The sequence below is a fragment of the Elaeis guineensis genome, chromosome 5 (assembly GCF_000442705.2).
Source record: "Elaeis guineensis isolate ETL-2024a chromosome 5, EG11, whole genome shotgun sequence".
Taxonomy (NCBI): Eukaryota; Viridiplantae; Streptophyta; class Magnoliopsida; order Arecales; family Arecaceae; genus Elaeis; species Elaeis guineensis.
Window position 1 is genome coordinate 36,597,548 of NC_025997.2, and position 8,840 is coordinate 36,606,387.

An 8,840-nucleotide genomic window follows, 5' to 3' on the forward strand; every position below is an offset into this window, starting at 1 on the left:
TAATGCTCCTCTGAGCCTTCCAGCCTCTGCAGTGAGGTCTGTGACCTCAATAGTAGACTCCTGTGGCTGGGGATGGGCCAATGCAAGAACTTGCCCCTGCAAGTCAAGAACTCTGCCAGTAAGTCTCCAGACTGTATCCTCAAGCTGCTGTATCCTGACGGACTGATCTGAAATCATCTGAAATACAGTGGAGATGTGGGGAGTAATGGTCTGATCAGAAGAAGTAGCTCCAGGTGCAAAAGAAGTACTACTCCACTGGCTAGACAACAAAGAAGCCACACGCTGAGATATATGCTCGATCTGATCATCAGCCAGTCTGAACTCTGATGGAGGTGCTCTTCTCTCTGGCTGATACACTGGTGTGGGTATCCTAGTAAACTCAGAAGGGCCAGCCTCAGTATCAGGAATGAACTGGGTATCTGGTGAAGCTGCCCTGAAATCATGTACAGGAGAAGATGGACCTTCTTCTTCTACTCTGCCTTCAGTTCTGTCTTCAGCTCTTTCCTCAGCTCTCTCCTCAGCTCTTTCTTCAGAGCCCTTGATCCAACCACCAACAGTCTTTGTAATTCCCATTCGGTGCAGGCTGTGTTGGTTGAAAGTGTCCACATGTGAGAGCTTGGTAGGTGTCTCCCCCTCACAGCTAACTCCAAACCTCCTAAATACTCTAGTAAGGGCCATACCATAAGGCAAGTGTGCCTTGGATCTGTTCAAAGTTTCTCTCATGGCCTCTATCATAAGTGCAGGGAGGTTTAGGGGGGTCTGAGTGATGATATGAAACATGACACATACATCTCTGCCAGATAGTAAGTCATGTCTACCACTCCTAGGAAAGAATAGTTTTGTCACAATCTGATGCAGGACCCTCATCTCAATGGACAGTAGCTTTGCTTCCAATCTGTTTAAACTTCCTGAAAAATCTTCTCCTAAGATAATTCTGATCCCTTCTTCTTTAATTGGGAGTTTCATATATGAGTATCCTTCACTAGGCAACTGAAGTATCTCTCCCAATATCCTAGAATCCAAACAGATGTCAATCCCCTTTACAGTTGAAGTCACAGACCCGTTTCCATAATTTAGGTTCTGGTAGAACTCTCTGACTAGATCAACATAGGTGACTTCCTTAAGAGAGCAATAAAGTTTCCATCCTTGATTTTTGATCTTGGTAGCAAAAGTAAAGCCTTCTTTCTCAAAGAACCGAAAATCTATATTTTTCCCGGTTTCTACTTTTCTATCAGAAAGAAGATTTACACTGGGGCTTATGGAGGATTGAGAGGGACCTTGAGCAGGTACTGAAACTGGATTGGGAACACTGGAAGACTGAGCATGCCTTTTCTTTCGGACAATTTCCTCAGGCTCTCGGATTGATTTCCTCCTTTGGGGAAGTTTCATCTTTGGAGCCATATCCAATAAAGTAGCAGACAAGAAGACTTGAATTCAGTGGAGGAGGGATCACAAAAGAGTAAAGAAGAATTTTGGTGGAGAAAAGAAGTGGATTTTGAATGAACGGTGAAGTTCTAGGGCACGTTCCACCCGCGCCTATCACTGCGAGAAAGCACAGAAAAGTCCTTTTCAAGGAGGCGATTTTTGGTGGAGAGAAGGAGTGAGAATTGCCTCAGAATTGATCCTTGGATTTGGAGCAAAAAGAGTTGGAGAGGACGGCTTTCGGAAGGAAGACGACGAGAAGATGAGTCGTCTCATAAACAGGGTTTTCCGTTTTAAAAACAATGAACCCGATGGAAGTTGGTGGGATTTATAAGTTTGCCATTGAGTCGACTCATGGGGGTCGACTCATGAAGTTCAGAAAATCAGGAAAAATGCAAATAAATTCCAAAAAAATTCAAAATTTTGGGAGAAAGAATTTTGCTCAATGATAAGTTTTTAGAGTGATAAAACTGAGCTTTTGGAACCAGGATAGTTGTTGGAAATTGAGCTTTAAGAATTTTTGATAATAATTAAGAGAAGTTTAGGCAAATGGATCTAGAATTCCTAGATTTCTCCTAATTTCACAGAATCTATCCTCACTAAGGGCCTTTGTAAAGATATCGGCTAATTGATTTTCAGTGCAAACATATTCAAGAATTATATTTTTGTTTTGAACATGTTCTCTTATGAAATGATGTCTTATTTCAATATGTTTAGATCTTGAGTGTTGTATTGGATTTTTAGATAGATTTATGGCACTTGTATTGTCACATTTTATTGGAGTTTCATTAAGTTTGATTCCAAAATCTTCGAGTTGTTGCTTAATCCACAAGATTTGAGCACAACAACTTCCGGCTGCAATGTATTCGGCCTCAGCCGTAGACAGTGCCACCGAATTTTGTTTCTTGCTAAACCATGAGATTAGGTTAACTCCAAGAAATTGGCAAGTTCCACTTGTGCTTTTTCTATCTAATTTACATCCAGCAAAATCAGCATCAGAATATCCTAACAAATTAATTTGTGAGTCCTTAGAGTACCATAACCCTATAGTTTGTGTACCATTTAAGTATCTAAGGATTATTTTAACAGCATTCAAATGAGATTCCTTAGGATTAGATTGATATCTTGCACATAAGCAAACACTAAACATGATATCAGGCCTACTTGCAGTTAGATATAATAATGAGCCAATCATACCTCTGTAGTATTTTAAGTCTACGCTTTTACCTTCATCATCCTTGTCAAGCTTACTTGAGGGACTCATTAGTGTGCCAATAGGTTTGCAGTTCTCCATTCCAAATCTTTTGAGTAGTTCCTTGGTGTACTTGCTTTGGGTGATGGAGATTCCCTCTTTTGATTGTTTGATTTGGAGTCCAAGAAAGAAAGTGAGTTCTCCCATCATGCTCATCTCGAACTCTCCCTGCATAAGCTTAGCAAAGTCTTGACAAAGGGATTCATTAGTAGACCCAAAAATTATGTCATCAACATAAATTTGTATAATTAGCATATCATTTTGGTTTCTTCTAATAAATAGGGTTGTGTCTACATTGCCTTTTGAGAAACCATTATTTAGTAGAAATTTGCTTAGCCTTTCATACCATGCTCTAGGTGCTTGTTTTAGACCATATAAAGCTTTATTTAATCTAAAGACATGATTGGGAAAAGCATGATTTTCAAATCCTGGGGGTTGTTCTACATATACTTCTTCAGAAATATATCCATTTAAAAATACACTTTTAACATCCATTTGAAATAGTTTGAATTTCATAAAGCAAGCATAAGCAAGTAGAAGTCTAATGGCTTCTAATCTAGCAACAGGTGCAAAGATTTCATCAAAATCAATTCCTTCTTCTTGATTATATCCCTTAGCAACCAGTCTTGCTTTATTTCTAATTACATTTCCATGCTCATCTAACTTGTTTCTAAAGACCCATTTTGTGCCAATTATTGAATAATCTTTAGGTCTTTTCACTAAGGTCCAAACATTATTTCTTTCAAATTGACTGAGTTCTTCTTGCATAGCATTAATCCAGTTATGATCATTTTCAGCTTCTTCAAAAGTTTTAGGTTCAAGTTGAGATACAAAAGCACAATGATTAAGTACATCTCTAAGTGAAGAACGTGTTTTTACCCCATGCATAGGATCACCGATAATTAATTCCTTAGGGTGGTTGTGAACATACCTCCATTCCTTGGGTAAGTCATTTGTACCTTGAGGTTGTTCTTGAATTTCTTCACCTTTCTCATTTTGTTCATCTTCTTGATCCTTGTCTTCTGGAGTTGCTGAATCTTTCAGAGTGATCTCCTTCATACCTTCTATTAGTGGATCTGCATCATCAGCACCCTCATTCTTCCTTGAAGGAGGATCGTTAGATTCATCAAAGACAACATGTATGGACTCCTCAACTACTAAGGTTCTTTTGTTGAACACTCTAAATGCTTTACTAGTGGAGGAGTAACCTAGAAGGATTGCTTCATCTGATTTTGCATCAAATTTACCAAGTTTTTCTTTACCATTATTTAATACAAAATATCGGCAACCAAAAATATGAAAATAGGCAATATTTGGTTTTCTTCTTTTCCAAAGTTCATAGGGGGTTTTCTTTAAAAATTATCTTATTAAAGCACGATTTAAAATGTAACTGATAAACACTTAATTTAAGTATTTTAAATTAAGAAATTATATTTAATTTATCTTATTTATTAAGAATTTGATGTTTCTTTCTATGTTTTACAGGAAAGGTGATCGTCGATACAAAGAGTCCGATTCATAGATCAAAAAGATTCAAGTTTGAAGAAAATTGGACTTAAAATAAAATTAAAATAAAAGAAAGACGCATCCGGTATTATAGAAAATGAAGATACTATGCAAGGAATCCAAAAAGGATATAGATGTCATTATGAAGGAACTTTTGTTTCTTTTTGGAATATAAAAAAAAAGGAAAAGGTTTCACGTGAATTTTTTTTGGCTCCTGGGCGCGCGTGAATCCTTTGGCGCGTGAATCCTTTGGCGCGTGAACACGCGGGGCGCGGACGCAGGACGTGGCGTGGACGCGCGGGATGCGGCGTGGATGCGCGGGGACAGGCGCGGGATGCGGGCAGGATGCGGAACGCGTGAGGCAGGATGCGGGTAGGCGCGCACCGCAGACACAGTGGCGAGCAAATTAAATTTGGAAATATTTTAAGTGGAAAGATTTGTATTTTTTTTTTAGTCCCACATCGGAAAACCATGTAAAACTCCTCCCCCCTAATATCTATAAAAAGGCTTTTGTACTCCCATTAGAGGGGGAGCCCAGAAATTCTTCTAAAGCCTTGCATAGAGGAACAGAAAGGGACTACTTCATGAGCAGCTAGGCTAGCAGTCTCGGGAGTGGAGAAGAAATTTTGTAACGACACAGAGATGGTTTATTGTTCTAAACTTTTCTGTATTTCTTTATATGCAATAAAGATTATGCTTTTTATTTAAATTGTCATGAGTTCTTTATTTGCTCCCTATCATATGCTTTTATTTATGCTTTCTTGTTAGATTAATATTAGGAACAACTTTTACTTTCCGGAGACGCGTCGTGATCTACGGATACGGGGCGTGCCGAGGAAAGAAGAGTTGTGTACCTAGTCTTTCCGGAGACGCACCGTGATCTACGGGTACGGAGCGTGCCGAGGAAAGATAGGTATTTTTTCTAAGATTAATCACATCTATTTAGTTAAAAAAGAGATACAACTCTGCTAGTGCAAATTAATTCAAAACTCCCGAGCTCTTTTTATTTTTTAATTACCTCAATTTTACGATAATTTATTTTCTAAATCAAAAACAACGCTTCTTTCTTTTACCTTGCAATTTCAATTTAGCCCAAGATCCCTGAGGATACGATCTCGACTCATCCTACCTATATAGTGAGTAGAGTTACTTTTGGTGCTATCAACGACTACGCATCAAATTTTGGCGCCGTTGCCGGGGATCTTGGCACGGTTGAATTAAAAAAAAAAAAAATACTTTTCAGTTTTTATTTCTCGTTTTAAATTTTTTTTTTTCAGTACTTTCTAGCTAAATAATCTTATTTGCATAATTACAGAATTACCTTGCATAACTAATTTACTATTTAGAATTTTGCTGCTTAGAATAATTTGCTACTTTTCATAGCCCAGTAATTTATTGCTTTTTAGACTTAATCACTTAAATTTATTTTCTTGCAAAATTAAAAAAAAAAAATTAAAAAAAAAAATAAAAAGATAAAATTATATTAAAAAAAAAAACCACTGACATTTCATAACACTTAACTAAAATAGCGTAACCTCAAATATAAAAATTTTTAACCTGATTGGACACCTTGTTTCCTTGCATTGCATCTCCATAATTAATCTTAAGGGCAATAACCCATTAACCAGATAAGGTGGGGATTTGATCACCCTTCCTTGGCCCACAAATCACTCCCTTGCATTTGCATAACCTAGACCTTAATTTAAAATCAACTAGACGTCAGCCCTAGGAATTTCGAGCTCAATAGGATAAGAAAGCTCTAGAGTTGAACCGAGTGCGGATTGGTTAATTGCTCGGTGTCTAAGGCAAGTGGTTAAAGAAAGTGGTTTTCAATTGGTTCCGTTGACTGACCTGGCCAACTTAGTTGGTGTCTAAGGAAAGCAACGAGCAGGGAACCTCCCACATCTTACGCTTACCTGGCCGAGTCAGTTAGTCAGTCTTGAGCTTGTAGTGCTCAAAAGCAATCTTGAAAGTTAGGAGCTGTCTAGATCTAAGTTAACCTTAGGATAGAGAGTCTATGATTGTTTAAGTTGATTGCAATTAACATCTAAACATTAATTAATTTCTCCCTTTTTATAGATTTAAGATTCTTAGGTTCTTCTCTTTAGATTTTCTTCATTCTTTTCTCACTTTATTATAAAAATATATTAAAAAAAAAAAAAAAAAATTCTGTGTGTGCTCTATAGTATAATTGTAAGGTATATGCTTGGCCGTAGATCGTTACGACCAGAAATCCAACCTTTTGATCCAGAAATAGAAAGAACCTTTAGAGCCAACAGACATAAAAAGATGGATCGAAATCAGGAGAATGATCCACCCAAGCAATTGAAGGAGTACTTTACTCCTTCCACATATACCTACTCTCCTTGTATTCAAGTACCCCCTGTGGAGGCCACTCAATATGAAATTAAGTCCAGTATAATCCAAATGTTACCTTCATTTTATGGACTTAGTAATGAAGACCCTTATAAACATCTTGAAGAATTTCTTGAGATATGCTCAACTGTAAAAATTCACAACTTCTCCGATGATGCTCTTAGGTTGAAATTATTCCCTTTTTCACTTAAGGACAAAGCCAAATACTGGCTACATACTTTGGATTCCATGACTATATCAACCTGGGACCAGCTGCAAGGAGAGTTTCTCAAGAAATATTTTCCCATAGGAAAAACTAATCAAATAAGGAAAGCCATAACTAGTTTTTCCCAATTAGATGGAGAAATGTTTCATGAAACATGGGAGAGATTAAAAGACCTTATTAGAAAATGCCCCCACCATGCTGTACCCAAGTGGCAGTTAATCCAATGTTTTTATGATGGGCTCTCTGAAAGACATCGACACATGGTCGATGCATCATGCGGTGGGACATTTATGCTGAAAAGTGAGGATGAGGCATGGCAACTGTTTGAAATTTTAAGTGAAAATTCATTACATCATATGTCTGCCTCTATTAGAGATAAACCCATGTTAAACCCAAAAAGAGGTGGAATATATGAAGTAGGAAATGCAATAGATATCCATCAAAAGGTAGATGAACTGTCCCAAAAATTAGATCGTCTTTTAAATACTGGACAATCCCCGATTCCACCTAATCCAATCCAAGAAATTTGTGCATTGTGTGCAAGTCCAAACCATTTTGTTAGTGAATGCCCAGCCGCACCCCAATTTCCTGAGTTTGTGCACGAGCAGGTTCAGCAAGTCCAACAAGCTCACAGACCAGGAAACGATCCATATTCGAACACTTATAACCCCGGCTGGAGAAACCATCCAAATTTTTCCTGGAGACCACAACCAGTGGTTGGTCCTGCCACACCTCGACCTCAATATCAAGACCCAACATATAGGCATGGACCATACCATCAATTCCAAAATGTTCCTCAACCGTCTACTACTGGTCACAGTTCAGCTTTTGAGGAAAAAGTCCTGAAAGCACTAGAAAGATTAGAAGTCAACACTCAGATCCTTAACTCCCACACACAATCCATTGCTAAGCTAGAGACCCAAATAGGTCAACTAGCGACTGCATTCAGTAGGAGGGAAGAAGGAAAATTACCTAGCCAACCCGAGAGCAACCCAAGAGGGCAATTTGTGATTGAGAGTTATAATACCCCAGAAGCTTTTTCTGAACATGCCAAATCAATCATGACTCTGAGAAGTGGGAAGGTCATTGAACACACTAGTAAAACTAATGAGACCGACCCTAAATCTCTAACCGAATCCAAATCACCCAAGAACAAGGAGGACCTAAAAATAGAGAAGGAACCAACTGCACCGGAATCATCTTACTTGCCTAAAGCCCCATTTCCAGATGCCCTGAAAGCCCCTATTCCTGCAGATAAGAAGGGAGGAAAACTCGATGAGATGTTGGAATTATTTAAGCAAGTCCAAATTAATCTTCTCCTTCTAGACGCAATCAAACAGGTCCCTGCTTATGCCAAATTTTTGAAGGATTTGTGCACCCAAAAACGTAAATCTAGATCACAAATCCCAAAGAAAGTACGTCTCACTGAACAGGCTAGTTCTGTCTTCCAGCATGCCACTCCTCCAAAGCTTAAGGACCCAGGAGCCCCCATCATTTCCTGTGTTATAGGAGATTATCACATTGAAAAAGCTCTTTTGGATTTAGGGGCAAGTGTGAATCTTTTACCTAGTTCGGTGTATGAACTTTTTGGATTTGGAGAACTGAAACCCACATCAGTCACACTGCAGTTAGCCGACAGATCAATTAAGGAACCACGTGGAATGCTTGAGGATGTCTTGGTCAAGGTAGATGAGTTTTACTTTCCAGTTGATTTTCTGGTTCTCGATATGGAATTAAGTGGCAACCCCAGACAAATTCCCATTATCTTAGGACGACCCTTCCTAGCTACGGCAAATGCATGCATTAATTGTAGGACAGGAGTCATGGACGTATCGTTTGGGAATAAGAAACTAAGATTGAATGTGTTTGGTGCTTCCCAAGGACCATCAATGGATAGTTGCTTCGAAGTAGATACACTAGAAGATATTATAGAAGATGCAACACCCATAATTCTAGCACCAGACCCCTCAGATACTTGCTTGGCTCACTCTGGAGTGTGTGACTTTGAGGAATATAGGAAAGAAGTTAACATCTTGTTAGATACACCACATGATAAAACCACTCCTCCATGGACAATCA

At 38.5% G+C, this 8,840-nt stretch overlaps 1 non-coding gene across 1 annotated transcript; it reads right to left on the bottom strand.

The window, feature by feature from the left end:
- Window positions 1–6,856: 6,856 nt before the first annotated feature.
- Window positions 6,857–6,962, bottom strand: LOC140858334 (small nucleolar RNA R71). Its single transcript, XR_012141899.1, has one exon. It is a non-coding gene; the product is annotated as a small nucleolar RNA R71 (small nucleolar RNA).
- Between the last annotated feature and the right edge of the window lie 1,878 nt (window positions 6,963–8,840).